General features: G+C 36.0%; 1 pseudogene; it reads left to right on the top strand.

Annotated features, from left to right (window-relative positions):
* Positions 1-435: 435 nt before the first annotated feature.
* LOC116912043 lies at positions 436-8,402 on the top strand (annotated as a pseudogene).
* Positions 8,403-24,909: the final 16,507 nt, after the last annotated feature.

Below are 24,909 nucleotides of genomic sequence, written 5' to 3' on the forward strand. Positions count from 1 at the left end.
TAGTGTCTAAGAGTCTATGCCTTTGGGGCATCCATGGACTGTGAATTGCAAAGTAAAAAAACTTTTTTTTTTTTTAATTGTTTTCTTTCTACTGAGGAGCAGCTGTGCTATTTCCTGGCAGCCATCTGTTTTCCTGAAATGATCAGCAACGACTTCCTGGTTTATGCTATCCATTGGTGAATTTTTAGCTTGCAGAAGGTGGTCTTCCAAAGGAAGTACTTTGGTAATTACAAGGATCTTGAAGAGGAGAGGACGTGAGATAAGCACAGAAAAAAAAGATAGATGTCATGGGTCAGCTTCCTCAAGGTAGAACAGGAACAAGCACAGCGGACAGAAGAAGAAAGGTGTCAATGCATTTGGATATTGGGTTTTAAATAGCATGAAAGAAATAACAAAACAGAAAACAAATGAACAGTGTAGGAAGGAAACACAGAAATGGACAGAAGAACCAACCGAAGGTAAGATACTACAAACTACAACCATCACCTAAGGGCTGGAGACGCAACTCACTGTTAGGGCATTTTCTAGATGGTATAACGTTAAGGCTTAGACCATTAGCACCACTAAAAGAAATCACACAAAAGTGAAAAGACCACCTAAAAATTAGATATCAAAAACAATCAATTTTTTTTTAGAGTGGGAAGGTAGCATGCAATATGGATATGAGAGGACTATAAAGGACATAAGCCACGAAGTTTACTTAGGAAGGTGTGTATTAGAACTTCAGACTGAATTATTGAAATACATGAAGTCAGAAAGGCTTCAAATATCCGACTTTCTACCTGCCAATATTAACTAGGTGTCTGATAAGGTTTGTTTTCTCTGACAGTTGAAAAGCTAAAAGCGGGAAAAAAAATCTTGTACTAGAGAATCAGGAGAGAATTTTTGAACACTACTAATAGGACCAGGCAGAATCAGCAGTTGAAAACAGGAATGTATTAGGGTGAGGAAACAAAGACTTGCTACAGATACAAGGTAAAAAAGACCCTCTGCAAAGACAGAGGGGGCAATTGGGAAGCAAAACTCTATTCTCCTCTTGAGGGTTGAATGGACTTACTTCCCTTATATAGGGAAGGTCAGTTTGAAGAAAGACAGGATGGATGATTGCCCCACAACTGTTTAATAAACATTTACTGAAATGGCCTTGAATTATTGAGCCAATCCATCACCACGAGGTCTGTTGGGAGGACAGACCACAAGGCACTTGTCTTAAGATGCCAGGCTTTTGTCCAGAGGGAAGAAATGAGCCCGCAAACTTGGAAGCTTACCATCTTTATTAACCAATAATGGCCATTCTGTCTGGCTGTCTGGCTTCTGTCAAGGAATCTCCTCCTATCCCCTCACCAATAAGACATCATAAGTGGAAAATGGCACATTTAATCTCATGTGACATGTCACGGAACAGCAGAATGGTGTCTTCACACAGTGTTTGTATGCTGGTTTGTGAAGAACATAGTTTCTACAATCTCTACAACTGTGAAGTATTTCTTTTTATTTAAAAAGAACGAAATAAATGAAGGAAGAAAGGGAGAAAGAAAGAAAGAAAGAAAGAAAGAAAGAAAGAAAGAAAGAAAGAAAGGAAGGAAGGAAGAAAAAGAAAGAAAGAAAGAAAGAAAGAAAGAAAGAAAGAAAGAAAGAAAGAAAGAAAGAAAGAAAGAAAGAGAGAAAGAAAGAAATTAAAGCTCAAAATGCAGAATCCTTAATTTCTGTAAAGGTAGAGAATTAGAAAAATTCTTGGCTCTCTCAGTGACCTTTTTATTAAACTCCTATGTGAAAGATGCATATGTTATTCAGTGAGTTCTACCACATCATTTAGACTTTTAATCGTTGCCTCCATTTTATCATTACAGGTTAATCCACTTCACAGTAACTTAATGTAGATTGAATACTATCAATTTCTAATTAAGTCACTCCATGTTCTGATTGGAGAGAGAATGGGCTTGATTTTCATCTCATCTCACAAGAGTTGCTGTTTGTGTTTCTAATACTTTAACTTCATTTTCCCTAAATGCCAAACATTAATAATACTGAGAGTGAATTCCCATTAGAAGGCACTTGTGACCTAAAATGTATAATAGGTTTCCTCCTAAAATATTTTCTTAAAAACAGCAAAGATCAATTTATTATAAATGGTAAATTGTTTTTTACGTTTGCTCTATTTGATTTGATATAAATAGAATCTAATCTCACTAACTGTTTCACACAGAGAAATTTTGCTTGTTTGTTGTTTGTTTTCCTATCAAAGGTACCTAAATTTTTTTCTTCTAAGGTGGAAAGGCCAGCAAGAACTCCTATTTCCTGATCTGACACAAGTTATATACTGACCCAAGTTATATATTGATACATAACCCAAGTTATATAGCATCAGGGTTTGAAGACAAATGCCCATCAAAAGATGAAACTCAGTCCCCATCTAGAACAGTAAGAAAAGATGACTACTATATTGGTCAAGAGTGCGTGCTAGACAAGTTTTGGTCTTGGCTCAAAATTTACAAAACCAGAATTGGCTTGCTGAATTACTTTCACTTTGTGTATTTCTTTATCTGAAACCTAGGTTTTTCTTTGTAGCACAACAGAAGATAAAAATAAAATATCAAATAGAAACATACACTTTAAGAGAGAATGTGCCATCATATCTCCTTCAAGTTTCTTTGCACGGATATTTTGGAATCCAATTTGGAATCATGCTGATAGAAAATTTTAAAGAAATGTCAGTAACCAGAAAATCCAGTCTCTTCTCATGGGCGGGTGACTTAGTTTTTTTTTTTTTTTTTTTTTTTTATTATTATATTAACTTGAGTATTTCTTATTTACATTTCGAGTGTTATTCCCTTTCCCCGGTTTCGGGTAAACATCCCCTAATCCTCCCCATCCTCCCCACATTGCAGCCCTCCCCCAACAATCACATTCACTGGGGTTCAGTCTTAGCAGGACCAAGGGCTTCCCTTCCACTGGTGATCTTACTAGAATATTCATTGCTACCTATGAGGTCAGAGTCCAGGGTCAGTCCATGTATAGTCTTTAGGTAGTGGCTTAGTCCCTGGAAGCTCTGGTTGCTTGGCATTGTTGCACATATGGGGTCTCAAGCCCCTTCAAGCTCTCCCAGTTCTTTCTCTGATTCCTTCAACGGGGTCCTATTCTCAGTTCAGTGGTTTGCTGCTGGCATTCGCCTCTGTATTTGCTGTATTCTGGCTGTGTCTCTCAGGAGCGATCTACATCCGGCTCCTGTCGGCCTGCACTTCTTTGCTTCATCCATCTTGTCTAATTGGATGGCTGTATATGTATGGGCCACATGTGGGGCAGGCTCTGAATGGGTGCTCCTTCTGTGTCTGTTTTAATCTTTGCCTCTCTATTCCCTGCCAAGGGTATTCTTGTTCCCCTTTTAAAGAAGGAGTGAAGCATTCACATTTTGATCATCCATCTTGAGTTTCATTTGTTCTAGGCATCTAGGGTAATTCAAGCATTTGGGCTAATAGCCACTTATCAATGAGTGCATGCCATGTGTGTTTTTCTGTGATTGGGTTACCTTACTCAGGATGATATTTTCTAGTTCCAACCATTTGCCTACGAATTTCATAAAGTCATTGTTTTTGATAGCTGAGTAATATTCCATTGTGTAGATGTACCACATTTTCTGTATCCATTCCTCTGTTGAAGGGCATCTGGGTTCTTTCCAGGTTCTAGCTATTATAAATAAGGCTGCTATGAACATAGTGGAGCACGTGTCTTTTTTATATGTTGGGGCATCTTTTGGGTATATGCCCAAGAGAGGTATAGCTGGATCCTTGGGCAGTTCAATGTCCAATTTTCTGAGGAATCTCCAGACTGATTTCTAGAATGGTTGCACCAGTCTGCAATCCCACCAACAATGGAGGAGTGTTCCTCTTTCTCTGCATCCTCGCCAGCATTTGCTGTCACCTGAGTTTTTGATCTTAGCCATTCTCACTGGTGTGAGGTGAAATCTCAGGGTTGTTTTGATTTGCATTTCCTTATGACTAAAGATGTTGAACATTTCTTTAGGTGTTTCTCAGCCATTCGGCATTCCTCAGCTGTGAATTCTTTGTTTAGCTCTGAACCCCATTTTTAATAGGGTTATTTGTCTCCCCTGGTCTAACTTCTTGAGTTTTTTTGTATATTTTGGATATAAGGCCTCTATCTGTTGTAGGATTGGTAAAGATCTTTTCCCAATCTGTTGGTTGCCATTTTGTCCTAACCACAGTGTCCTTTGCCTTACAGAAGCTTTGCAGTTTTATGAGATCCCATTTGTCGATTCTTGATCTTAGTGCATAAGCCATTGGTGTTTTGTTCAGGAAATTTTCTCCAGTGCCATGTGTTCCAGATGCTTCCCTAGTTTTTCTTCTATTAGTTTGAGTGTATCTGGTTTGATGAGGAGGTCCTTGATCCACTTGGACTTAAGCTTTGTACAGGGTGATAAGCATGGATAGATCTGCATTCTTCTACATGTTGACCTACAGTTGAACCAGCACCATTTGCTGAAAATGCTATCTTTTTTCCATTTGATGGTTTTGGCTCCCACACACCTATGGGTGAATTAGATTTTAATCCTTCCTCAATTTTATCATTACAGGTTACTCTTTTTAATTTGGATACTGTTAATTGGTAACTAAGTCACTCCATGTTTCCTATAAACATCACTTGAAAATGTAGAACCGTGTCTAGAAAAGGATATAGTTTACGTGTTATTTTAGAGGACACCCAGATTGAACCCCATATTTATGTAGAGAAACCCATGGACATATATGCAGACGTAATGTTTACTGAATCAGATTCTACACAGGTCCCAGAGCTGTTCGGGTTGTCCTTATGTCACTCACAGAGGTTACATGAAGCCTGAGCTTTCATTCTAAAGCAAAGTCTCTCTCTCTCTCTCTCTCTCTCTCTCTCTCTCTCTCTCTCTCTCTCTCTCTCTCTCTCTCTCTCATTGTCCATCTAGGAGACATGGATGTGGATACCTAGAGGGTGTTTTAGAGACAAAGGGCACTGTGCTCCTAGAGAAAGAAAAGGTGGGAGACCTTAACACTATTTGGAGGAGGAGGGAAAAAATTTTCATCCTATAACATAATCCTGGGGCACAGTTACATGGGATGAATCTTTATGTCTATCAACCTCACACAAACCTAAGCAGAGGAATTTTCTGTACTTTTCCTTTCATGGAACTTACTAATTTATAGGCTATATAAACAAAAATATAAATAAATATGTTTTCTTTTTGCAATAGGCAATTCAGTGGTATTGATTACGGTTACATCATTACAAATCATCAGCACTATTTCCATAATATTTAACTTATTGTACACAGAAACCATTTCTATCAGCTGAGCTTTTCCATTTCCCCTCCCCCCACTACTTGATAAACTAAATGTACTTTATCACTGTACAAATAAACAATTTATCTTAATTGACCCATGAGGATACATTTGAATGAGATTAGAAAGAAAGCTTGAAATAGGAGGAAGATTTATAATCACTTTACATAGTATTTATAATTAGCTCTAAGTAACTGCATGGCAAGTGAGTAATCAAAAAACTTCAGAATCCAAAGGATATATGAGCAAGAAGAAAAAGAAGTAGGAAATGACTTAGTTGTTACATTTAAAGCACTTTATTGTGAGAAATCCAATATATATTACATATATGTATACATTGTTTTTAACTTCTTGACATCCTGGGAAGTAAGCCCACAACTGCTTTGTGTTATAGAGTCAGCTTTGTTTAATATATGTGTACATAGATATGTGCTTGTGTTTGGTGGATTAAAAATAGAGTATCATCTATGTCCAGTTAAATATCAAGGCAACAGGGCCTTTGACAAAAATGTTCAGAGGAAAATGTCAGAAGACTAAAAAGTGTATTTATAGGTATAAAGGACTAATGGAGTACCAAAATAATTGTATACCAATAGTCACACGGAAATAGTAATGTCTGATGTTTGGAACACATTGAATTATGTGAAGAATGATATCAGTACATGAACGAGGACCAGATGAAGCAATCTACACGTGATGTAGACATTTCTTCCCAGATTTTATTTCTTCTTGTATACTTTGCCTCTATACTGTGTGGAAATTATCCAATTAGTATTCTAAATATCTTCCGTGTTTGACATTTAGACATAGGCTATTAGCCATGAGACCTGGCAGCCCCTCCCCCAGCTTTAGCCTTAACCAATGGGGTATTAAAGGAGTTATGTTTTCAACTTAATTCATGCATCCTGAACTGATGCATGAATCTTCTTGTTTAATTTGTTTCTCTTTCCTTTATATATTGACTCTATAGAAGAAAAGAAAATAATGGTATCTACTTATATCAGTATGAGTGACAGTGCCAGAGGTGTCTAGGCTCATCAATAGGGAGCCAAACTCAGTTCCCTCAGGAATGCTTGCCTAAGAGCTGGGTAAAAAAATCTATTCCTCTTTTTGGATAAATAATTTTATGTGAAGTGAGATGGCCAGTGTCACATCATTTGCTTTCTCAGAGTTTTGTGGTTTGAGAGAACAAAGTTGGGTATAGAAAGACTCATGTAATTATGGAATTTCCGTGAGTTCTTACATTACTTTTCAATGTCTTATAATGAAAAGAACAAAAAGAACAAAGGAAAATGACATGATGAATAGAACAAAGGAAAATGACATGAAAATCCATGTTTATTTTTTATTTAGCTCATTTCATTTGAAACTCTGTTTTCGTTGATGTTTGTTTTTGGTTTTGTTTGGTTTTGTTTATTCTTTTGGGTGTTTTTGGTAACAATGTTTAAAGTTTCCAAATATATACACGAGGACATAATTTTCATTTTATTGGACTTTGATTCTAAGAGTATGAATTAAGCAATGTTGTGTAGACACACATATTCTCCTCAATGGCTAGCATTCTACTAAGCATTAGTGAGTTACCTTTATCTTTAATAATTCTTCACAATGCTGAATTATTAATATCCACTTGCCTTCAAGGTTGACTTTGCACTTGTATGCAAATTGCAAAGCTCTTGAACTTCAAATAATTTGGTTTTATCCAGCTGTATTAGTCAGGGTTTCTACTCCTGCACAAACATCATGACCAAGAAGCAAGTTGGCAAGGTAAGGGTTTATTCAGCTTACACTTCCACATTACTGTTTATCACCAAAGGAAGTCATGACTGGAACTCAAGCAGGTCAGGAAGCAGGGGCTGATGGAGAGATGTTACTTACTGGCTTGCTCCCACTGACTTGCTCAGCTTTGCTTTTTTATGGAACCTAAGATTAACAGCCCAAGGATGGCACCACTCACAATGGGCCCTCCCACATTTGGTCACTAATTGAGATCTCATGCAGGCATTCCCTCAAGGGAGGCTCCTTTCTCTGTGATAACTTCAGCTTGTGTCAAGTTGACACACAAAACTAGCCAATACACCTCATATTTGGTATGCATTCCTTCATTTCTTCAATTTTTTCCTCTTTCTCATCTCTCTTTGGCCTCAGTCTCTTTCTTTCATCCCTTTGTGACCTCAGCCATGACTCTAAACTTTAAAACAATTGTACAAAAATAAATGAATAAATAAATAAAATGAATAAGTAGGGTGAGGCTGATGAGATGGTTTAGTGACTATAGTGTTTCTTTTTCAAACTTGAGGATTTTATTTAAGATCCCCAGACACTTGTAGAAGTCAGACAGTGTCATCCATGTCTGTAATGACTGTGATGGTCTGCAAATGGGGAGAGACAAGAGAGTCCTAGTGGCTCCTTGGCCAGCCACTAGAGTGGAAAGAGCATACCCACGTTCGGTGAAGAGATTCTGTCTTACAAAGTAAGATGCAGGTGTGGCTCTCTTTGCTAGCAGAGCTGATCTGTGATCCTAAAGGGCTGCCAACACAGAGCCACAACTTTCATCCAGCAGCCTCACAGATGAAGAGACCCTCAGTTGCTGCTCTGATTGGGTCTCCAACACCAAGGATTTTCTACTGCAACAAACGATGGCAAGAGTCAATGATCTGGAGCCCCTGAGTTTTCATAGGAGGATTCTGGGACTGACTTGACTCCAGAAGTTTGATTTTCCTACTGTGAAGTTTTTACTCTTATTTCTTAATTTATCAATATAAGAATGACATCCCCAAAGATAAGAATGAAAGGATAGCATGGATATTCTACAGAAAAGCTACACTTGAGTTGACACACAACCGGAGCTCTGAGGATGATGAGACTCAGAGTTACCACAGTGGCTACTCAGACCCTCAGGGGTTCGGTCACATTGGGATTGCTGTTCATGATGCCTATGGTGCTTGTAAGATATATGAAGAACTGGTAGTCACATGTATGAAGAAACCCATGGATGGTAAAATGAAAAGTCTGGCATTTGTTCAAGATCCTTATTGTAGCTTGATGTCAAGGCGATACATAATTGGGCAGTAGAGAGTAAGGCGGGGACAAAGTTTTGTAAGGTGCAAGAGAGGAGGAAGGAAAGAGATGAAGATGGAGTCCACAGAGGAGGATGGTTCAGAATTAGGTGAACTAGATCGATTTTATCTTGTATAGGTGGGTGGTTTAGATCTTTATCAATTGCCAGTGAATTTATTGAGTGGATGAATTATGAATTGAGAATTTTACATGTAAATCTAGTTGCTAAATTACTAGTTTCTGGAACTTTAATTTACCAGGCTAAAGGAAACAGCATGTTAAAGAAATGGCTGAGAGGCAGTTGGGGCATGTGGATCTGGTTCTGCTGCCCACACAGAGAATGTGCAAGGGCCTGAAGAACAAGGGATGCGTGTGTCGCGCGCCCAGTGTCTCACCAGCAAGAACGACGCGCAGCAACAGGATTCTTCTGCGAACAAGCCTTTATTGTACTGCTCTCTTGAACAGGGACAGGGGACCCCAGAGAGAAAAAGGCACTGCTTATATACGCTTAGGAGACTCGTGTCGCTACCCGATTGGTGCAAATCCCAATGCCCAATTTGCATGCCCTAAGAGCGGACTGTGACATGCTTGGCTCATGCGCACTGCGTCCTTCCGGGTGCCCTGTTGACTCACTCACAGGAAATCGGCACCATCTTTGGGCGCGGTACGAGTGGCTACCAACGTGTGTGTGTGTGTGTGTGTGTGTGTGTGTGTGTGTGTGTGTGTGTGTGTGTGTGTGTGTCTGTGTGTGTGTGTGTGTACCAGGCATGGTAACTACTTTCTAGGGGACCTCGTAGCTAAAAAAGGAGACAGCCAGGAGAGGGCGGCTTATGTACCACATGGCAGGGTAGCAGCCAAAGCAAGAGGATCCCGCACTCAAGAACATTCTTTTTTTGATTTTTACAATAACACCTTATAGCTACCAGAATAAGATTTTTAATCCTATCCAAATAGGAATGATCATTTAATTCTATGAGAATGCTCCTTTATGATGCCTGGGACAACGGGACAAGAATCAGCATCTGAGGCGCAGATGGTTCCAGGACTGACGGAACTCTGCTCCAGTTCAAATCATTATGAGTCGTTTTATTGTTCTGTTTCAGTGGATTTTTCAAAATCTCCTTGCCTCTATTTAGTCAAGCTAATTTTCCAGTAGCCATTTATCTAATTACCTTGAGAAAGTTGTGTGGCTTTACTTTTTAGATAATAATTAGAACAGTACCCTCTACAGACTAAAAAGAAGAGTAAGATGGGAAAGTGAGCTCACCTACATGACCACATACACACATGATATACTACACACCAACACGTAAGGAAACTAATAAAATGTAATCTTTTTTAGGTTGGGTCTAATCTCTTACCTAGTACCTTTGTGAAATTACAAATCCCAAACAAAAATCCTGTCTTTGTTTATATACATTTCCCCATTTGCCTATTCCCTGCTTCAACTCCCTGGATTTATTATTCATCAATCCATCCCAAATATTTTCCAGTTTTTCCAAATATTACCAGTTTCCAAATGTTTTCCTCACCTAACCTGAACTTGAGAATACATGAAAATATTTAAGTGGCTTATTTTCTTTATTATCTCAAGAGCAGGAATAATTACCATCTCTTATGTATTAGTTAAATGTACATTGACAGGCTATGCCATGTGTAGAAGAAAAACCTTAAGCCAAATCTTCTTGTACATCAAAGATTCTTTTTTTTTCTTTTACATATATGAATCTATTCTTGCATATATATGGGCAACATGTAATCATTATTCCTATAAGCCAGGAGTGTGCGTCAGACCCGCTGAAACTGGAATTACAGAGGTTATGTACTGTCATGCAACTGCTGAGAATTAATCATCAGTTCTCTACAAGAGCAGCAACTCTTATAGCTGAGGCATCTCTTCAGTTGCCATTAACCTACATCTTTAAATGCACAAATTGAGACTGTTCTGGATATTTTTCCCCTCCTTTGTATAATTCCTAAAATTTACCTCATGGAATCCTTTATCTTTGCTTCCTTCCCCTCTCAAACTAGACTTCGGCGGCCAGCCTCAGTGGATCTTCTTTCTTGTTCTTGGTTCTTTTTCAGGCAGCAGAGGGGAAGAGCATCTATGCAGATAAGACTTGGTCTTATGAGATAGTTAGAGTTGTCATATACAAACAAAATCTTCACCTGTCTTAAGTCTAAGTCACTTTGCTTTAGTAGCTGACCTGCCGTCTGAGTTGCTTTGAGGTGAGAAACTGTTTACCACCTCATCCTAAAAGGGCAGGTGATTAAGTAAAGTAGCCTTTCTTCTATTTCTGTAGGAACTGCCTGTGTGGTTCTTACTTTCCAGCATGCAAGTTGAAGTCACAGGAAGAGAAAGGAACATTTTGAAAAGTGACTTTAACAATTTCTTCCAAGTTCCAAATGGTTTCTTATGAAAGCTCTCTAAGAAAAACAGGGAAAAGGACTTGTAAGAAAATGGAATCAGGGGTGTAAGAAAAAGGCAGGGGGGGGATGGGGGATAAGCAGAATGCCCTCTTCTCTGACTTCAGCACTTATACATCTTTCAGAATGCATGATCATATGGTAAAATGTTCATCACAAGTTTACACATAAGTTTGAATCATAAATTAAATAAGAATTTTACAAAGCGGAATGTTTACCTACATATCCATTAGGAGTGATTATCTATCTAAAAACTCATTATCTGTTACAGCTTTATGGGCTCATGGAGGGTTAAAAATCATAACTTTTTGTGACCATCAATGAGTTTTAATGTAAATAAACCCAGTTAATATTCTATCTTTTGTCCTAGCACCTATGGTAAGTTGATAGTTCCTTATTTACAACCTTTGGGTAATGGTTTTACAACCTCTTGGAATGTGCTCTGGATTGAAAATGCCTGCTTGCTTTCTCAGAGGCAATTAATTCATGACACTAAAGACTGGCAGGATTCTCACTGAAGGTTTGTCTATCAGAAATGATTTAATAGCAGTGTATTTTAAAAGAGTTTAGTCATTATTGTAATATTAGGAATTTTATAGAATCATCATTAAATGTAAGAAATAATCTATTTGTCTACATTGCATAGCATAACTATAAGAATGTACATCTTTGTTGTCTGCAGAGTACTATTCAAAAGAGTAGGCCAATACTTAGTGATTATTATATATATATTTAATAATAACAGGAAAAGCATATTAATAGCAGGAATCTTGCCTAAAGAGGATTTCTGCTGGGCTTGTCCACTGGAACAAATACAATTTAGATTTTAATCCAAGACAGACCCATCTCAGGAAGATCACCTACTAATTATTAGCTTCTTGTTGTGGGTACCTGACAGTAGACCTACACTGTCAACAGTACATGTCCCTGTTACTGGACAAGACTCTTGGAACAATTCTTATTTCTAACATATCTTTATCATCACGGGATATCAATTTGCATATGACAAAGATATGAGGGAATCATAATTAGAAGACAGCTTTTATCCATTTTATTTTCATATCTCTTATTTTCCCATCTCCAGGATTCAGAATTTAACTCTTCTGTATTTTTCTCCTGTCTTCTCTCTCCTGTGAAAATCTATCACAAATCAATAGCATTAGGAAAGAGAGAAGAGGTCATCATGTTTAAGACTACTTTCCTTTCCAATAATAGCATAAATGATGTCCATGCAGGTAATTAGGAAAATCCATTTAACCTGGAGAACTGTGCCTCCTTTGGTAAGAATTGCAGATTTCAATGTTCACTGGCTTTTTTTTTTTTATTCAATTAGCTTTAACCTACTCTTCTTTCTTTTTGGAAGTCTAGTACATGTAGATAAGGCTAATGTACTTTATCCTTTCAAGATAGAAAAGTAAATCCACTTGCTGCTCTCTGCTCAGGACCCTGACTTCCCATGTACTTGTTAAAGAGAGATACCTGTATCATGATGGTCAGTAACTAATAGGATGAGCTCCATATGAAAAGAGAAGATTAAAATGAAGCACCATGTATAAGGTTATGAGGAAAGATGATGTTTGTTAGAAGTGGGGGGATGAAGGCCCCTAGCTCTTAAAATGTAATCCCTGATTGAGACACTATTCTGTGAACCTCATCAGTCACTGCCAGAATTCCATTCAGCTTTCACAGTGTTCAATATCTAGCAACTCAGCATACTCTGACACCTACTACCATTCTTTGTTCTCTGTGATGGTGTTAAGGAGATATTAATCCTCTGTGTGTACATGATTTCCCAAGACCAGCAATGATGTTGGATCACAAGAGAAAAGGAGAACTTATTAGGAAGATATGTCTAACACTACCAAAATTTTCTACTTAATTATCATTTATGGCTATACTGCTTTAATTGTAATAGTGAAAATATTTAAGTATAAAATGTCACAGAACATTAAAGTTTTCAGAAAATGAAAAGTTTTTCTTCAACTTCTTTTATGAGCATTACTTGAATTTGGTACTTGTACTTCACGAATGTGTTTTAGGGAGAAAATTTCAGGTCACTCTTTTCACAAGCACAGATGTAGACATTATTGAGAAAAAGTAGAATGAGCATGCCACAATCATGTTTAAATATCCTTAGAATATCTCTTTATATACACTGTTCAGAGAAATATAGTATATGGAAAATAATTATCACACAATAACTGATACAATCAAAAAGCAGAATCAACCCCTAGACTGTCACCAAAGGAAGAGAAAGATATGTGAAATGTGATACAATTATATTTGAACAGCATGCAGAACTGACAAAGAGCTCAGTTATATACAGCAGCCTGAAAACATTTCACCAAATAATTTTATACAAATGGAGTCAGATTCCACGGTGTATGCATTTAATGAATCCTCATTTATGTGAAGTTTAAATCATGTACTTTTGGTCTGTGAGCATTGCAGTTAGGTTAACTGTGTCTTCATGTAGGAGAGATGGTCAGTGATAGAGAAGTAGTTACACTGCAAATAAAAAGAATTAAAATCTCTGTTCACAGAGTTTATCATCTGTTTGAAGTTGACAGGCAATAAGCAAGAAAATAAATAAAATACATAGGCTGTCAGTTAGTGATAAGAACTTTGAAGTAAAAATATTCTGCTAACTCTGAAGACAAAACATGTCAAGGTAGAAGTGGGGTATAGATAATGAGCTAGTTTCTTGACTCAAAAAGTTTGTCTGGGAAATGCTTATGTACACAGATAACTGAAAGGGAGGAAGTGACAGTTATTTTATAATTATTATTTCAAATGATTTTCTGAATAGAGAAATGTTGCAAGTGAACTTATGTTGTGATGTTTCTTCTGGCTCCTGTGACATTGTTAAGGAGATTAGAGTTAGTCCAAAAAAAGAGAAGACGTGTGCAGTTGACAATAAGTATATGGAGAAGCAATGATATAGGTATGTATATAGAAAATGGTAGGATTTGAAAGGGAGAGGAAAGAATAATCAAGAAATATACAAAAACTTCCTCAAATGTTTACTTATGTGCATATCTCTATATATATCTATATTATACATATATATGCATACACAAACACACACAGACACACATATGAGCGTTGTACCAAAGCTTTCCAAATGTATAGCTTAGGCTAGACATAGCATTTCTTTTTTTCTTTTTTTTTTTTTAAAGATTTATTTATTTATTATATATACTGTAGCTGTCTTCAGATACACCAGAAGAGGGCATGGGATCTCTTTACAGATGGTTGTGAGCCACCATGTGGTTGCTGGGAATTGAACTCATGACCTCTGGAAGAGCAGTCGGGTGCTCTTAACCACTGAGCCATCTCTCCAGCCCTAGACTTAGCATTTCTATCTAATGATCCCTAGGTCTAAGCCTAGGCCTAGAATCTTATAGCTCCCTACAGTCTAATCTGCAAGCCTGGACCTTTGAGGACTCAGCTTCCAGCTTTCTTCTGCTAAGCTGGGGCTAGAATGTTTTAGCCTCCAAGATTTACTACTGAATAAACTCACACTTTCTAGCTCTTTCTGAATTCTGACTCACTGGTTCAACTCAACTGTTCTGATTCAAAGTCATCTCCAAACAGCCTGATTCAAATAGGCTTTTCTCAGCTTCTGACTTACTTGCTCTGTTGGGAGAGACTACCACTGAACTCCATGAACTGAACTTCTTCAAATTCAACTGCTCTTCTCTGAACTGAACAGCACAGAATGGAACTGCTTCAACCTAACTAAACTCTGAACTGAACTGAGCTGCTCCAAACTCAACCATTCCAAACTGAACTGAAATCTGAACAACTTCTACTCTCTCCCTCTCCTTCCTGTCTTTGTGAGAGTTGAGCACATCTTATCTTTGAGTAATTCTGTCAAATATTTCTCTGATTCATCACTCTACCTGTTGCTCATATAGATAGCATGTTTGAGATTAAAGGTATGTACTAAAGATGTGTCTGTATTCCAGTCAGATGGAACAAAGGTTTGGATTTCAGCCAGAGAAAATAAAGGTTTATGGTTTGACTGCATTCATGTTGGACCATATTTTGGATGTGACACCTTTCCAGAGCAGTCATGTTGCTTGATTGAAATTCCTTTACACTAGTTGATGTTTGCCCAGACACCTTACAATGTGTCATTGTAGATACGTGTGATAATAACCTCAAGGTTAAAGGAAAATTATTGTATTCATAACAAGCATGATCATAAAATAAATTACAAGGGTCTAAATGAATTTTAAGTCAAATTTAAATGAAGAAAGTCTTCAAGTGGATATGTATGGCACACTGTAACCCCAGTGCTGTGGCAGCTATGGTGAGAAAACTAGGATCACAAAAGCATCCTGTGTTACAGAATAAGTCACTATCTCAAAACTAACAAGGAAAAACAGTAACAAAGCAAAGCCAAAAATAGAGTTCTTGGTCATGGCAGATATTTCAGTAGGGGCGAGGTTTATAAAACATCCATTGCATTTGACAGCCTAGGAACACGTTCTGAATTGAGCAAGAGTAAATGATAGATGGGTCAATTTATTAAGTACCCATCAGCAATCATTACTTATCAGTATGGGCACACTGAGTAACTGTGGCAGAGATATTGAGCAGTGATGAGGGAAAAAGTTCTGTTTCTTGGCTACTATTTAAATCGCTCACAGTTTTCCTTGGTGCCTTTTATTGTTCCCACAGATCTTTGTGTGGTTTGATCTTTCAACTAATTCTTCACACTCCCACGATTTAAATTAACTTTTGGCAACCACAAATACAATGACCAGCTCTTATGTTCGGATTCTGTGTTACTGTTTTAGTCATTAGCAACCAAGAACTATGCAGCATAAATTCTTAGTATGCAAATTTGCTTTTTGTCTTTTTGTAAATTTTATTTTGATGAGTCCTGAGATACATTTTAGTTTGTTTTTTTTATCACGCTTAGGGTCCGTGAATCTATGAAGAATGATATCTCAAACTCAAATAGCATATAAAAGCAAAGAGCATTTATTCCTGCATGCAGGGGCCCAAATTTATCAGGATAGAAGGACCCCACCTGAATATGCAGATTTAGTTTTAAAGCCAAAAGGAGTAACTTGAGGAAATGTTAGGTGATCTATACCTTGATTGATGGGTTCTATCTCTGGGGTCAGAGTGATATTGTGATTCAGACTATTCTAGCTATGTGCCAAGGACAAGTAGCTCTACCTCTTGGCCTATGCCTGCAGTTGTTCTAATAACTGCCTTGCTCAGATATGGAAAGTAGCATCTCAGGCCTGGTCTCTTGAATTGCTAGTTTGTAACCTATAATGGAATCAGCCTGGCGCAGGCCAATTAACTCCTTTTGATCACATTCACCCTTCAATTCAATCTAGGTTACTTTTTCGTCCTTACCTATTCAGATCTGTATCCTTTAATGGTTTCTGCTGTCCATATATACTCACAGATGTATGGCTAGTGTGTGGCTTACCTATCAGAATCCTTAGAGAAAATCGGATCTCCTTGTCCTAGAGGCTATTAAGTACCATAGATTCTCAACTAGCCAAAGGAGTGCATGGTATTCCCCCATGCTGTTATGCTGTCTATCTTGATATTAAGTATTATTCATATTGTGACAGTTTCTGAATTCATATGTTTAGATACTTTGTTGTGTCCATAAAACACTGTTTCCAAGAACTTATCTACTACCTGGGGATTTTACATAGTTTCTGCCACTCTTCCATGAAGACTTCCAAGAAGAGTATAATACTAAAATTTCTCAGGATATTTTATAAAGTGGAAAAGGATGGAATAAGTAATATTACTTTAATATAAAAATCAAACAAGGATTCAACAAATAAACTTCAGAGCAAATATCTCTGATGTATATAGATGCAAATATTCTCAATAAAATACTAGCAAACAACTTATGAACACTTAAAAATGATTTTGCACACTATGGCCTAGTAAGTTTCACTCCAAAGATGCATAGTTGGTTTTACATAAGTAAATCAATAGATAAAATCTACCATATACACAGACCAAAGGACAAAATCACATGATCCTCTCATTAGATGAAAAAAAAAGCATTTGACAGAAAACTGTATCCTTGTAATAAAAGTATTGAAGAATCTATGGGCAAGGTAGAAATACATTAAAATAATACAAGAATTTATTCAACAATCCTACACAAAACATCATGTTAAATGGAAAACAAAACAAAACAAATGAATAAACAAAAAATATTTTCACTAAAATCAAGACATGATAAGGATGTTCTCTCTCTCCCATTCTTTTCAATACTGTACTTGAAGTTTTAGCTAGAGCACTAAAAATGGTAAAGAAAAGAAATGCAAAACAAACAGGAAAAGATAAGTTCAAAGTATTCATGTTTGTAAATTACACTATTCTAAGTATAAAAGACCCTAAAGAATCTACCAGAAAATTCCTACAGCTCACAAATTAAATGCACATGCACATACACACACACACACACACACACACACACACACACACACACACACATACACACACACACATACACACACACACACACTCTCACACAAATGTATACACATATATAAGCAAATGTTACATATATATGTGTGGATATACTATATTCATACAAATATAACCAACTACATGAAAGATGTACAAAACCTTTATGATATTAATGAGTTATCAAGAGAAAAAAAGAAATTTAATATCTATAATGTCTTCATGTCTATGAAGCCCTACTTTTAGTGTATATGCTAACTGTCAGGGTCAATGTAGACCTATTCATCTTTGGTAATTCCTCTTCAGTATTTGTATATTTCTCCCAGTATCAATTAAGTTCTCCAATTTCTATGTAACCTTCTATATACTGATACAACTTCTGTGAACTCATAATCATAATTATACTCGTATGTCAATTTTTTTCACAACATACCTCCTTTAAAATAGAATTAAATACACGGATGGTTAGGCTATCATCATATTCTCCATTGGGCTGTGGAACAGCAACTGTTATAGGCTGTTAATATTTATAAATGTTCACATCTGACCTATAGTGATCAACCTATATTATCAAAATATATGCTATTTGTGCAGATCAATTAAACTCTTTCAAGGAATAAGAGAAAAGGATCTTAATATAAACAAAAAAGATGCTAACTTATCTTCCACAACATACAATAATCATCCACAAGATCAAAAAGATAGGTTTCCTAATGAATAATATAATATAAATATTAAATAATATTTAACAGCTATTTGGAAAATATAATGCCTGGTCTTGCCTAACGTCTCAACAAAGTTATGTCAATATTTTTGCTAATAAGTTAAAGAAGAAATATAAAATTATTTTCTTTTTCTTTTTTTATTTTTTCTTTTTTTCGGAGGTGGGGACCGAACCCAGGGCCTTGTGCTCACTAGGCAAGCGCTCTACCGCTGAGCTAAATTCCCAACCCCCTATTTTCTTTTTCATAGATATGGAAAGGTGTGTGACAAAATTCAATACTCCAGAGTTGACCGGATCTAGAACCAGATCCCAGGAGGAAGAGGTAACTTTAATGTGGTACATAGAGAGTTCCAGGAAAAAATGGGGCTACAGAGCTATACTGTGTCTCAAAGAAAAGAGTCAATGATTTAGTTAGTTAGCTAGTGAGTTAGTTAAAAATAAAGAAAATAAGAGAAGCCAATTAAGAGTAACAACTACATTCAGATATGGATTTTAGATAATTTTACATTTTAACATAAATTATAAAACTAAATGTTTATTTAGCACACTAGAAGAATTCTACCTGAACATTCTTGTTAATACAAAGAGATCAATTTAAACAACACACTGTGAACCTGTGGGTGGAGGATATTAAAATATAATTCAGTTAGCTAATAGGATTATCTCCCTGGAGATCCAGAGGAAATGACAAGGAACTGAAGGGCACACAGGGATAATTATACCAATTACTCTATGAATTTCACTTAAAACTCAGTTCATCATCTTGTAAAATACTGTGGAATGTTGCAGCTTTTGAAAATGAATACAAAACTCAATATAAGTGTTAATCTGCTTATTAATGTTTGGATTCAATTTAATTCCATTATCAATTCAATACCCTAAAATGTCTTCTCACAAATTGTAAACCAACAAACTTGCCCACTGGCAAATCTAACACACTTTTGTAAATGAAATTCCATAAGAATAAAGCTTATAATGATAGCTGTGAACATATTATATTTGTTTCCATGTTATGCTGCATTTTGAGGAAAATATCAAGATTAGAGACTGCAAGAGAGATTACGCTTTTGGCCTTTGTTTGTAAAATCTACTAGTCTCTGCTATCAAGGAACTATGTCCTCCAAAGACCAGGGTCACTCATTAAAAAGAATGACATAGAAAGTCTGATATGATGTGATGCTTGAATTTTGTTTAAGTTATTTCTTTTAGTAAACTTAAACTAAGATCCACCAATTTCCTATATTTTTGTTTTATATTTTTACTAACATACAACTGTAGTAAGTGACATTTTAGTTTGAGAATTTGATATATGTCTACACTCCATATTCATCAACTAAATTCTTTCCCCTTTTCAATTTCTTCAGTATTAGCATAAATACCTCCCTTTCAACTTCAGGAGCCTTACTAGATTGTTTGTTGTTCCCAAACCTACGAAGGCTACCTAATGTACATACTTGTAGAGTAATTGGTTGGAGCATGGGTATTCTCCCAGGAGTGGAATTTCTGAAGAAAACTAATTTTCCCTTCCCATCTATCAATTGCCACTAACTCCTCATGTAATGGCGGAAATTTATGAGATACTCATTCATCCACACTGGTGTGAGATCATAAGTACAACAACCTATAATGTTTCCAAATTCTGTTCCATAGAAGATATTCATTGCATTTGGCTCTTAGACTCTTTCCACTCTCTTACATTCCAAATCACTGTGACAAAATACATACTAGAACAACTTCAAAGGAAGAACTTTCTGTTGCCTCATTATATCAGATGGTTTAATCCATAGCTACCTGATCCTACATACTTGAGTTGAAGGCCACAATAAAAGGAATAGGTGCTAAAGGGGAGTGCTTCAGTTCACATCTATTCGGGAAGTTAAATAAGACAGGAGCACATCAGATATAGCGTAACCCCAAAGAGCTGGGTGAATTACTTCCTCTAGCTTGACTCCATATCCTAAAATGTACATAGCCTCTCAAAATAGGATCACAAGCTTGTTAGAATAAATCTTGAACAAATTCGTCCAGATGGTGATGAAGACTCCATATTGGAAATCTAGCCTCTTCCCTATCACCATCCTTGCCATTTTCAGTTGTCCATTATCACCCCGCCTTAATAGCCAGAAAAAGGCAGTTTCTAAGGATAGAACAGTCTTGCCTGGACAAATAAGTAAAGAAAGGAGAAACTGCAAGTTTGTGCAGAGCCCCAGAAAATATATTACATTTCCCTTTGATAACTCCCCTATATAAGCCACAAATATCCCCTTTCTTTTTGCAGATACCCCTTTCCTGCTGTGTTTGACCCTCCCCATTTGTAATAAGTAGAACCATTGGCTGAGTCCACACTGGTATTTTTCTGCCTACTGTCACTTTAACTTCCCTCAGAAATTCAACAAAGCAAGAGTTCAAACAAAGTACATGAGGCTGTGGCAGGACTTTTCAGATTCAAATCATGACAGATAATTTGAAATCAAAAATCAATCATTTTATTTCCTAATTCATTTTATTCTTGGATTCTGTTGAGCAGAAACACTCTAGTCTGCTTTCATATAATCAATTTCTCCTAAGGCATACTTTTATCAGACAGTCAGCTTGAATCCCACCTCAGAAAATATCATGGGATTGTTGTTTCCTTCTTATGCATACGGGAAATGGTCAAAACACAGTACAGATCTTTTCAGTCTCATGCCAATTACAATAACAACCATCTTCTAAGCCGTAATTCCGTGTTTGTTTTACTTCCAGTACATAATTCTTAACAGTGTGAACATTATGACTGTGTTTTGCTGTTTAAATCCTGACTTAAAGTTCGTATGTGACATTTTGATTTTTGTCTTGCAATCCTAAGTACAATTCTACCTTGCTATTGCAGTATTTTCTCCATGAGGGAAGCACCATATGTTTAAACACTAAAACTTATATAACAGATGTTCTACTTGTTTTATAGGTGGCAGCTAATTCATTTCCATATAAAGATTTCTAAAAATTGATCTTGCCAAAATCAGACGTAAATATATCTCTTCATACATTTAGGAAATGGCTGTAATTCATAGCAGATAAATGTATCAAGACAATCTATTTATATTACATTTCTGTCAATCATACTAAGCAGGGACTTGGGTAGAACACTGATCAGATAACCAGTAGGTTTCTCCATGTCAAACAGAAAACTTTACATATGGCCCTAGTATTTTCAACCATTATTGTATGAAATTCAACTCTTCACTATTCCCAGAAAATTGACAGAAATTTAGTAAATGCTTGTATGTGTATAAGTAAGCAAGCATGTGAGTGGATATGTATAATTAAACTCGACTGGAGACCATGAGAGGAAAATAAGACTCAGTCAGAACAAGAATGGCACATGTGATATAGAAACAGAAAAGTAACTTCTTTGCTTGAAAAATTTCACAAGGAAAGCACATTCTTTTTAAGCTAGTTTAAAAAATGTTTCAATTTCTGAAACATAATAGATTGAAACAAATAAAATCAGGCGAAAAAAATGGATTGTAGCAGGAGAACTGGGAAACGACCTTGGCCCATGAATAGTGGGCTTTAAATTAACCACATAATTGGACAAAATGTCAGTATCAACAGATACAATCAGGATTCTATCTGACTACCATGGAATAAAGCTGGATATCAACAACAGGGACAAATTGAACAACTCACTACTGAATGAAAAACAGAACTAGACAGAAATTAAGAATGAAATAAAAACTTCCTACAATTGAATAAAAATGAATACACAAAGAAACTGAAACTCCTTGGACACAGTGTAAGTAGTTCTATGAGGCAAGTTCACAGCACTAAGTACCTACATAAAATTCTAAAAATCTCATGCTAATAACTTCACAGCATACCTAAAAGTTCTAAAACAAAAAGAAGAAATCACAGTCAAAAGGCACAGATGGCAAGAATATTCAAACTCAGGGGTGAAATCAACAAAATAGAAACAAACAAACAAAGAATCAATAAAATAGAGTGGGTAAAAATCAGAATGATTGACAACTCTTTATCTAAATTTACTAAACTATTAAAAGAAGAAAATACCCAAATCAGCAAAATTAGATAATGAAAAGAGGATACAACATTGGACATCCGGGAAACCCAAAGTTATTATAAGGTCAAAATTTGAAATCCTATTCCACCCAAACTGGAAAGTCTTTAAAAAGTATATTTCCTTGTTATATACCACTTACCAAACTCAAATCAAGATTAGATAAGCAATTTAAACAGGCCTATAACCCCAATAGAAACACTAATTAAAAGTTTCTCAACCCAAAATAGACCAAGGCCAGATGATTTTAGCATAGAATTCTATGTAACTTTAAAAGAAGAGTTATTGGTATTATTTTTCAAATTCTTTTATAAAACAAAAGCAGAATGAACCCAGCCTGTTTTTGAGTCCTCAGGTACCCTGATATTCAAATCACAATAAGACCAAACAAAGAAAAGAATTAGACCAATCTAATTATGAACATAGATTATAAAACCTTTCAATAAATACTTGCCAACTGAACAACAGAACACATTAAAATATAATAATAATAAAAAACCTCACTCACCATGATTAAATAGGCTTCACCCAGAGATGCAGGAATAGTCCAACATACAGAGATTAATAAATAAAATTAACCCTATATAAAAATTCAGGCAGGTTACAGTAAACCCATGGCAAACTTCAATACAAATGGACAGAAATAAATGACTAAAATTCAATCTGGAAATTCTTACAGTTAATAAATACTTGAATCAAAGTAGCTGTATACAAAATTAACTTACCAATTTCTTGTCACCTTACATATCAATGACAAGTGGACAGAGCAAGAAATTAGGGAAACACATACCTCGCCATATCATCGAAAAAATGTAAGCTGTCTTGGGGTAACTCTAACAAAGCAAGGGGATGATTTATATGATGAAGAACTTCAAGTTTTAAAGGAAAGAAACTGAAAAAGATATCAGAAAATGGAAAGATCCCCTGTGTTCATGGATTCGTAGGAATAGTATAGTACATATAGCCATCCTATCAAAAGCAATCTACAGATTCAATGCAATTCCAATTAAAATTTTTCACATTTTTAAAGGACATTTTTCAGCTTCCTATGGAAACACAAATACTCAGGATAGCTAAAATGAGTCAGAATAATAAAGAACTTGCTGGAGGTATCACATCTGATTTCAAGTTATATACTCTATTTGATATAATAAAACCAACATGGCATTGGCTCCAAAACAGACATGTTGATCAATTAAATAGAAGTGAAGAACTAGACATAAATATACATACTTATGGATCCCTGCTTTTTCAACAAATGGTGCTGGTCAAACTTGATATCTCCACAAAAATAAATAAATAAATGCAAATAGATCCATACTTATCACCACGCACAAAGTTTTTAAATCCAATGCATTAAGAAAATCAACATAAAATCAAATACAAAGAACCTGTAGAAGAAAAAATGAAGAGTAACCTTGAATTCATTCGGACTGGAAAAGACTCTGAACTGAATTGAAATTAGTATTGTCACTAAGCTTAAAATGAATAAATGAGACCTCATAAAATGCCAAAATGGTTAAATGACAAAGGATTCTGTCATTTAGAGGCAGTGGCAGCCTACAGATTGGAGAGAACTGTTTACCAACTACACATATGATACAGAGAAAATATCCAAAATGTATTAGGAACTCAAAAAAAACCTTGATATTAAGAAAAGTAATAACTTAATTAAAAAGTACTTACATTTTAAACTAAGAATTCTCAACAGAGGAATCTCAAATGTCTGAGAACCATTTAGACAAATATTTAGCATCTTTAGCTATCAGGGAAATGCAAATCAAACAACTTTGAAGTTTTATCTTACAGCTATCAGAAAGGCTAAAATCAAGTGACAGCTTGTGCTGATGAGAATGTGGAATAAAGGAAAAATTTGTCCATTGCTGGTGGGAGTGCAAACATATATTGCCACTAAGGAAATCAGAATGCTAGGAATAGATTTACTTCAAGATTGAGCTATACCATTATTAATTATAACCCCAAAAGATGCTTCATCCTTCCCCAGGAATATGCACTCAACCAAATCCATTAGTGCTCTATTCATAACTGTCAGAAACTAAAAATAGGGGTTGGGGATTTGGCTCAGTGGTAGAGCACTTGCCTAGCAAGCGCAAGGCCCTGGGTTCAGTCCCCAGCTCTGAAAAAAAGAAAAGGAAAAAAAAAAAAGAAACTAGAAATAACCTAGACATCTCTCAGCAGAAGAGTCAATAAAGAAAAGATAGTATATTTAGAAAATAAAACATTGGTCAACAACAACAAAATAAAATGAAATCAAGAATTTTATAGGTAACTAAAAATAAATCATCCTGAGTGAGGTATCCCAGACCTCAAAAAACAAATAGAGTAGATGGTTACTTATATGCGGTTATTAGCTGTTAATACAATGATAACCAAGGTAGAATCCACAGAACCACAAAAGTTAAGCATAGAATAAGCATATGGGGTAGGTGTGTTTTCTTAGGAAAGGGAAAGAGAATAGAAAATTATGGATGGTCAAGGTGACTCAAGTGGAAAGAACAAATGGGAAGAGGTAGGGAGAAGAAGGATGAAGAAGGTGGGAAGGGTAGAGATGGCTAAATTTAAAAGTTATTTGAGGGGTAGTATGAAAATACATCCGATACATTAGAAGCTTCCTAAAATAGATACATATATGAAGCCAATCTAAATGAGGTTGCCAAATAATGAGGGAAGGTGGTGGGGTGGCAACTAGTTATTTCTTATCACCAAAGAAGCTTCCAACAAAAAGATTAGGTTACATGCCATGGGAATCCTAACCAATCCATTCTGTCAAGATAATTGGTTGCTTTTAAAAAACTGAGAGCAATGTACTATTGATGAGAGCAAGA

Source organism: Rattus rattus, chromosome 11 (genome assembly GCF_011064425.1).
Source record: "Rattus rattus isolate New Zealand chromosome 11, Rrattus_CSIRO_v1, whole genome shotgun sequence".
NCBI classification, from domain to species: Eukaryota; Metazoa; Chordata; class Mammalia; order Rodentia; family Muridae; genus Rattus; species Rattus rattus.